Source organism: Geospiza fortis, unplaced genomic scaffold (assembly GCF_000277835.1).
Source record: "Geospiza fortis unplaced genomic scaffold, GeoFor_1.0 scaffold102, whole genome shotgun sequence".
Lineage (NCBI taxonomy): Eukaryota > Metazoa > Chordata > Aves > Passeriformes > Thraupidae > Geospiza > Geospiza fortis.
In genome coordinates this window covers 761414-770224 of record NW_005054373.1, presented here as the reverse complement: position 1 = coordinate 770224, position 8811 = coordinate 761414, and the positions used below count along the sequence as shown (strand labels likewise).

Genomic DNA, 8811 nt, shown 5'->3' with positions numbered 1-8811 from the left:
GAAATGCAACAAATTCGCTGTGGCGGCGGGGGAGCGAGGGCGGGCGCAGCGCAGAGCCGCGCAGGCAGCGCGGGAGCTGCGCGCCGCTCCCGGGGCTCCTGCCCGCAATTCCCTCACATTCCTGAATTTTTCACCCCACGGACACCCAGGTACGCGAGGCAGGGAGGGGCTCCTGTGTCTCCCACCCCCGGCAGAAATCCGCACATCTGTCCGCAAAAGGAGCCCCCTGTGCGGGATGCTCATCGATTTCCCAGGAGTTATCCTCCCTTCCCACGGGCTGGGATAAGCAGGATGGAGAAATGAGCCGGTTCCGTGTTGGTGTTTCTGCTACAAGTGCAGTTTGTACAAGGACGAGGGTAGCAGGGAGAGGTTTGAGAGGAGTTTGGTTTATATACATTTTTTTTTCTAAATTTTTGTACAATTCACCCGTTCCTCCCTCATCCCGGGATTTCAGGCTCTGCCTGCCGGGACGGACGAGCCGCTCGCATCCCCTCCGTGTCTTCCTTAGATAAAACAAACAAACAAATAGGTGGATCCTTGGAAGTTCCCCGAGCTGCGCGGAGCGGAGCTGCCCCGTCCTGCCCTCCGCTGAGTGGCTCCTTTAGGCTCCCGTTCGGGTGAAAATCACCCCCCAAACCCTCCCAAGGGATTTTCTCCCAGGTGCTGCTGAAGGCGGCCGGGACCCCTCATCTCCTGCGGGTGCGGGGCTGGGAGCGGGGGGAGCGGCCCTCCCCCAAAAATGCGGGACGCGCTCCGGGATCACCGCTAAAAGCAACACGAGCTCGTATTTTTTAATAAAGAGCGTTCTCGGGCGAGCTGGCCGCCTTCCACCCGCCCCACGGATGAGCTGGCTCTGTAAACACTGCAGAGGAGATTAACGCTGCTGTTCTAACCTCATGGTGAGAGCCCTGCCTTGCGAGATCTGTGCGCTCCAAAGAGCAACTCGGTTTTAGGGGTGACAACATCCCCAGACTGGCTCCTCTCCATCACCAGCCCTGCCCTGCCCAGCGCTCTGAGTCTCCCTCCAGTTCCTCTCCATCATCGTCTCTGCCCTCCCTGGGAGTCACCGATGCTTTGGGTGTTCCTTCTCTCCCCCTCCATCCCCATCTCTCCATGCTCGCAGTTCTGGTGTCCCCCCAGTCTCTCCCCATCCCCATCTCTCCCTGTCCGGGGCTCTGGTGTCCCCCCACTCCCTCTCCATCCCATCTTTCCCTGTTCTGATGGCCCCCCAGTCCCTCTCCATCGCCATCTCTCCCTATCCGAGGTTCTTGGGGTTTTCCCAGTCCGCCTCCATCCCCATCTCTCCCTGTTTGGGGTTCTGGTGTCCCCCCAGTCCCTCTCCATCCCCATCTCTCCCATGCCTGGTCGTTACACAAACTCTGGCTGTCCTCCCAGCGGAAGTAGCGGCTTCAAAAATCACCCTAATTTTAAATTATATTTTTTATTATTATTATCACGATGATATCTTTAATTTGGCGGCCGAGAAGAGCTGGGAACCGATGTCAGAGCGAGCTGCCAGCGGTGGCAGGAGCGCCTTTGGCACCTCCCGCACCTCGGGACGGAGAACCTGCTCCAGCTGCGAGGGGAACGCGGGTCGGCTTCTAGGGAACCTCTGGAAATCGAAAAGGAGGAGGAAAATTGGCAACAGCAAGGTCATTCGCGCAGGAATTCCATAAGCGCACCAATCCCGGGGGAAGAGGAGCCCCGGGATGGGGATCGGGACTGGGAGGGGAGAGATGCTGAGTTTTGTTCTTTTGCCAAAATATCACCAGGCTGGGGAGGGGGAATGAGGAGCGAATCAGGGATAAAAGAGTGGGGGCAGAACTGAGTGGCCCGGCCGGGGGAGAGCCCAGAGGCGCCCGCGGAGCCACCGCTCCGCCCTCCATCCCTCAGTGTCACCCACCCAGCTCAGCCCAGAGAGGGCGCGGAGCTGGAGAAAAGGAGATGAAATACCAACAGTCGTGGGGGAGAAGCCCCAAGAACAACCAATAATAATAATAAAAAAATTAAAAAGGAGTGGGGGGAAGAAAAAGGAAATCAGGTAAATAAACAAAAAAAGGAAAGGGAATATATTTTGGAAAGAAAAGGGAAGAAAAACAATAGAGAGAGGAGAGGAGAGGAGAGGAGAGGAGAGGAGAGGAGAGGAGAGAAGAGAGGAGTAGACATGAAATACCAACAGTCGTGGGGGAGAAGCCCCAAGAACAACCAATAATAATAATAATAAAAAAAAATTAAAAGGAGTGGGGGGAAGAAAAAGGAAATCAGGTAAATAAACAAAAAAAGGAAAGAGAATACATTTTGGAAAGCAGAGGAGAGGAGAGGAGAGGAGAGGAGAGGAGAGGAGAGGAGCGGAGAGGAGAGGAGATAAATTTTCAATTAAAATAGTAAAAGAAAATAAGAAAAAGTAAAGAAAAGAAAAGAAAAAACGGTTCAGCTTCCCCCGTCCCACTCCCAACAAGACCTTTACACAGTAGAATATTTCCTTGGATAAGGATTTCCTCCTGTATCGTTTTCTCCTCTGGATCCCTTTTGGTAAATCCCTGTAAAGCCCGTTAGGTTTGGGATTTTTGCCCTTTCCCAGTATCACTGGCATGAGCTCTCCTGGGGATGCTGGTTTGAGTCGCTTTGCCCCCAATCCCTGTGACAGCGACACCGGGGCGTTTGAAAAAGACATAAAATCGGAATAAAGCAGCAAATCGGAGTTAGAGCGCCCGGAAAAGTGTCAGACAAAACACGCTGGAGCCAGAATGGGCTTCACCTTTATGAGACGCTACAAATTGCTGCTATGGACACTTTGGAGACCTCTGAAATCCCTTCATTAGCTGCTTGATGCATTTGACATCCGAGCTCATTGTACCCCCGAGGCGTCCAAAAGCTTGGAAATCGAGTTTTATTAACCTAATAAAACGCACGCACGCAAAATTCGGGGGAAAACTCAATAATCGAGAAAACCTAAATAAATCCTCTGACTTGGTGCTGGAGATTTTTCAGGGCCGTTTGAAATGGGGAGGAAACAAACTATTTACTTGTCAGAATGGGATTTTTTTCTTCAGACCATTAGTCCTGTAGCGGGATTTCTTTATAAAGGAAACCGAGCATTCATTTGCGCTTAAAACTGACAGGCTGCCTTCGTTTCCATCTTTATACTGTATTTCCCTTTTCCTTGATGCCCGCATTATGCAATAACTCAGTCATTTTTTAGGAACAAAGGGGAAATATGAGAAACATTACAACAAATGAGAAACATTACAGCGGCAGCGCGCGTTTGCTGCCCGCTAGCAGAGCGCTATGCGTGTAATATATCTATTTTATTTCCAGCCAAAACTAACGATCCCGACGTCCTACATGATGGGAAGGGACGCGTTTACAATGTGGCCATTGTGAGCCGGCATGAGGAGATTTTTCTGTGCCTTAAACATCACCTGGGAGAGGTCCCGGCGCCTGGGCAGGCAGCATCCCTCCTCCGGCTGAAGTGGCTTTTCCCTCCTTTTCTTCTCTGTAAAACAACAAAAAGAACAAAAAATAATAACAAAAATCACCTTCTTGATCGCTTCGACCCAGCAATCCAAACAAACTCCCAAACGCGGCTGAAATTCAGCTGAAGCCGCGCGGTGCTTTTAATGCCCGGGGGCAAACTTTGCTCGCTTAAAGCATGAGCAAAACACCTTTGTTTTCCTAGCAGGTCCCTATAAATCGCTTTTTTTTAACCAAAAACTCCTGTTCGGGGTCGTTTGGGGCGTGACTAAAATCGGGCTACCTGGCCCAGATAAGCAGGGCTGTTGTCGCCGAGGCACGAGTGCCACCAAGGCGGGGGCATTAGCATTTGGTAAATAAGTGTGCAGGCTGTAAAGTGAAGTTGTATCCTTTAGATAAGGGCTTATCTACACAGCCATTAAACCCACGCTCACCTCTTTAGCGTGTGGAGAGGCTGGCGGTGTCAACTCCCGGAGGGAAATATTTATTTAGTCCCTGTTGGAACGGGAGGGTTTAATCCCGACTTGATGGGCCAGGAGAAAAACCTTTCCTTGTTTTTGTTTGCTGGGTTGTAATTCTGTGGATTAAAATCCTTAAAATCTTGCTGTTTGCCTACAAAACAAATAAAAGATTATCTGGGGGGAGTGACTGAGGTCTTAACATACCATTTTAAAGCACCTGGGTGTCTTTTCTGTCATTTCCTCTTAGTGAAGTTTAAATTTGCATCATGTACACAGGCTGTCCATAAAAGCAAGTTTATGTATATTTAAAAAAAATATGGAAAATAGGAGCCAATCCTGCCAACTGTCACTGAGGCTGGAGCATGCTGAGTCAGGGCTGTGTGGTCCAGCTAAATTCAAATTAAAATCAGCAGCAAGTCCCCCTTGGACCTGAGTGTGTCAGGCCCTGGGGATGGTCACAGCAAGGAAGGAGCTGGGAGAGCCCCTCGGAACTGGCACTGCTCGTCTAATCCATGGATAATTGCATGGATTAAGTGGAATTGACAAAATCTAAATCCTCATCCTGGATCCTCAGTTTTCCTCCTTAGCAGAGTTTTACCAACCTAAGGATGCTCGAGTGGGCTGCAGGGGAGTAGAGAGCACAAATAGCAGATTTTAACAAAAGTAATAACAGCAGAAAGAAATCCAGGAGGTAACTAGAAAGATATTCTGCTAGTTTACCTAATTATTTTCTAATTTTGAAGTCTAATATGAAAACCAGCAACATTTGTTTTCATCTTTATAGGTGAGGAAAGAGGGGCACTAGGGAAGAAAAAAAAAGAGGATTATTTGAGGTGCAACTTCGGTGGCAGAGTGCAGCATTAAACCACAGCTTTATTTACATGCCAGCCTGCTGAGTTTAGACCAAAGCCACGCTGACTTGCAGGTAAATCTCTGGTTCTTGCTGAAATCAATGGAAATTTTAGCCCTGCTTTCAAAGGCAAGGCTGAGCAGCCTGGTAAAGGATCACTTGTTATTGATCCTTTCTGAGCAGCTCTCTGTGTTTTGTTTTATTTAACACAAGCAAAAATCTGGGGCCTGGCCTTTGGAGTGGGGGGGCTGTAGAAAAATGGGACCTTTGGTATGCTCTGGTGCAGCAGGAAGGAAAAGAATCCGTGTTCCAAGCTGCATTTTCAAGCAGGGACTGCTGCAATCCGAGCCTTTCCTCTCCTTTCAAACTGTACATTAATAGAAGGGTGCACTTTTGGATCTGTCCATAAAACATGACAGTTCTGCTGGCAGCAGAAGGCAGGGCAGCAGCAGAGTGAATGATTCCTGCGAAAGCCAAGCCATAACTTTCCATGACATGGCACACACAGAGTTCAGGAGCAGGAGCAGGAATCTTACACGCCTAAACTGAATCCCGGTGTAATGGAGCCACATCACACAAGTAGGTTTTTCTCAGTAGCTGTCAGCTCTGAGGATAAAGCTGTGGATATCACCTCCTTATCCCCCTATCCTCACGATGAAACCAAAACCCAGAGCCCCAGAGAACAGGGGGGAAAATTGCCACTGAATTAAGCGAGAAAGAGATGATAAAATATATTGTTCTTGATAAAATAACAATATTCCATTGGGGTTGCTTTTTGCCAGCTGCTGCTGGGTGTTTGCAGCCTGCCCTGCTAATAATAGACTATATTATATACAATATAAAATTATACACTATATATAATACACAATATATATTATATTAATATATAATACTTATAGAAATAATTTGTATCTATATTAATATATAGATAGATATAGATATAGATATAGATATAGATATAGATATAGATATAGATATAGATATAGATTAGATAAATATATAGATATAGATAAAAGCCCTTGAGTTGTGAGAAAAACGCTCAAAGCTAAAACAAAACTGAATTTTAAAAGTCCAGAGAGCTTCCTAAGGGATGAGAAGGGAAAAGAAATGAGCCACGAGAAGGAGCAGCAATTCTGGTCCCCATAAACGCCCATCTTCACATTAACTGAAGTGAGGAACAATTGACCCTTTTCTGACGATCATTAGGATAAATTTCCCGACTGATCTCCTCTTTTTCTCCTCTCTCAGGTGTTTTCTGACCTGGGGATGGGCTTGGAGCAGCATCCAGCCGGGAGCAGGGTGGATGCTCCACCTGCAGCCTGCTCCGAGCTGGACCCTCTAGTGGACTCTCGGAGCATTTTCCTTTGGAAAAAAAATCGGGAAAAGAGCTTTAAATGCAACTTCCATCTCCGCCAAGCACATCGCTGAGCAGGTCTGCGACACCTCCCCAGGTTTATTTAAAAGAAATTTAAAAAACACAACATAAAACAAAAGCCTTCTGGAGCAAACACCTTTACCCTCATAAGAACAAAGCTGAATATTTTAAAACAAATTTTTCATTTTCCAGGCATAAAAGGGCAGAGAGAATTCCAGCCTAAAGCAAAGGACTAGAGAAGAGTTAATATATTTTGATTATGTTTTATAACTGTATCAATTTTATTAACAGTAATCTTCCTAAAATAATTCTCAGGCTGAGCACTCATTTTGGGGGGGGGAATATAAAATGAGAAAATGTTCTTGTGAACAGAACCAGCTCCATTACTCAGGGGTATGAAATTTAAACAATCAATGTAAAAAAGAGGAAAAAACATCTCCAATTTGCTTCCTACCATCCTCACTCTGAATTTTGAGCCAGTCACAGTTACAAAACAAGTATATAAAGTTACAAGAACTCTGCCCAGATTGAAAGCAATGAGAGTGACAGCACTTGCTTAGAAAAAGGAAATCCAACATTGAGGGAAATGTTTATATTATGCCTCAGAATTTCAAACAACTGTTTTTTTATCCTGAATAGCTGTGGATTTCTCTTTCTTTTCAACAGAGTAAATGACACATCTGAGAGGTGTGGGGAAGAGCAGTTCAGAGCTGAGTGTTTAATGATGCGCAGTGGGGAGAAGGAAAGAGGAAAATAGTGATAATTTATATTCAATAAAAAAAACCCATCAAACAACACCACAAACTAATGTTATTACTTCTCTACTGATCCCAAATCTGGAAAAAACAGAAAAAAAGCTGTAAATGCCTTATCTTGTGGATATATCCATGTAGCTCTGCTCCACAGCTGTTCCTAAGTGGTGACAGCTCAAGAAAAGGTCACTGTTGAATTACTCTGGGTCAGGAAGACCCAAGAAGACTCAAATCAGATTCAGACACTGATATCATTTTCCAGGCTCTTTGCATGTCCCAAGATCAGCCTGTGACCATGTGTTGGGGTGGGATATTTTTAGATTTTTTTCCCTTTTCTTTTTGTCTTTTAACGTCAGGTTTTCACTCACCAAACAGCGCCATGTGATGATGGGCACACTGTCCATGGTACCACCCACGGGGCTGCCACAACACCCCGGGACCACAGCCAGGGCTCAATTCCACCTCCCAGCCCACCCCAGGCACCAAATGTCACTTTTACTTTTACTGGGCGCCTGTGGGAGGTGTCCCACCAAGAGCCAGCGTGGGACGATGGCCAACAACTGAAATTCCAACTGTCCTCCTCCAAAGCCCTTTGGAGTCAGGGAGGGAGGAGGCAAGGCATGGAACCCCAGAGGCGTTTGGGTTGGAAAAGACCTCTCAGGCCATTGGGCCCATCGAGTCCAACCTCCACCTCTCAGGCCATTGGGTCCATCGAGTCCAACCTCCACCTCTCAGGCCATTGGGTCCATCGAGTCCAACCTCCACCTCTCAGGTCATTGGGTCCAACCATTCCCCCAGCACTGCCATGGCCACCACTGAGCCACGTCCCCACCTGTGACACCTTTACCACATTTAGATCCCTCCACCACTGCCCTGGGCAGGCTGTTCCAATGCTCAATAACCATTTCTGTGAGGAAATTCTCCTTGTACCCGCCCTGAGCCTGCCCTGGCCCAGCCTGAGGCCGTTCCCTCTCCTCCTGTCCCTGTTGCCTGGCACCTGTCCCCTCCTGGCAGGAGCTGTGCAGAGCCACAAGGTCCCCCCTGAGCCTCCTTTTCTCCAGGCTGAGCCCTTTTCCAGCTGCCTCAGCCCCTCCTGGCGCTCCAGACCCTTCTCAGAGGCAGCTTGTCCTCTTTCCCAGCTCCTCACCACTCAAGGGAAGTTCCCAGAACAGCTTCATGCACCAAACTTGGAAGCTGCAGGACAACAGAAACAATCACCTCATAACCCTGCTTTCACCTTCTGTCTGCACAGGTCTCCAGGCCAGAGCAGCTCTCCTTCTGCAGGCTTTTGGCATGAAACATTCCCACTCATTCCATGCTTTGTTTGTTTAGTTGAGGGAGGAGAAAGGCAGCGTTCTTCCCCATTATCAGAGGAGAGGGAAATTAGGTTGCAGTGGCAGGAAATTAGGTCACAGAAGCTGCCCTGCTGTTTGGAGAAGGGGTTCTGTTCCCTTCTGTTCCATAAGAAATTTCCACTGGAGGACAGGAGTATCCCAAGCAGCAGAGCTGCCTCCTTTATTTCATCTCAGGCCCCCTTCCCAGCTCTCTGCCTTGGATCCAATTACCCTTCCCTGGGAACAAGCTGTGGCTCTAAATTAAATCAAATGGTTTATTTGTCTGGGGCAGCTTTGCTCAGAAACATCCAGGGTTTTCTGGAGAAGCTGCTGCTGCTTGAAAGGACATCTTGGCCACTGTCGCTTCTGTCAGGAAAAAGTCAGGCGTGGCTGTGTCAGACTGGCACCCCTGTTTTGGGGCCTCTTTCTCTCCCTCCTCCCATCCAGGATGTGTTTTCTTTTCTTTATTGGTGCCATTTTCCCATGTCAATTCCCAATTTTGTGGAGATTCTATTTTTTTATGCCAGAGACATGCAAATCTTCGGGTACCCCAAAATATCTTCCC

The 8811-nt window shown here is 47.7% G+C and overlaps 1 long non-coding RNA gene across 1 annotated transcript; it reads left to right on the top strand.

Annotated features, from left to right (window-relative positions):
- The first annotated feature begins 4844 nt into the window (after nucleotides 1-4844).
- LOC115948304 lies at nucleotides 4845-6953 on the top strand. The gene is made up of 3 exons (XR_004082136.1): nucleotides 4845-4860; nucleotides 6034-6217; nucleotides 6827-6953. It is a non-coding gene; the product is annotated as an uncharacterized LOC115948304 (long non-coding RNA).
- The last annotated feature ends 1858 nt before the right edge of the window (nucleotides 6954-8811 follow it).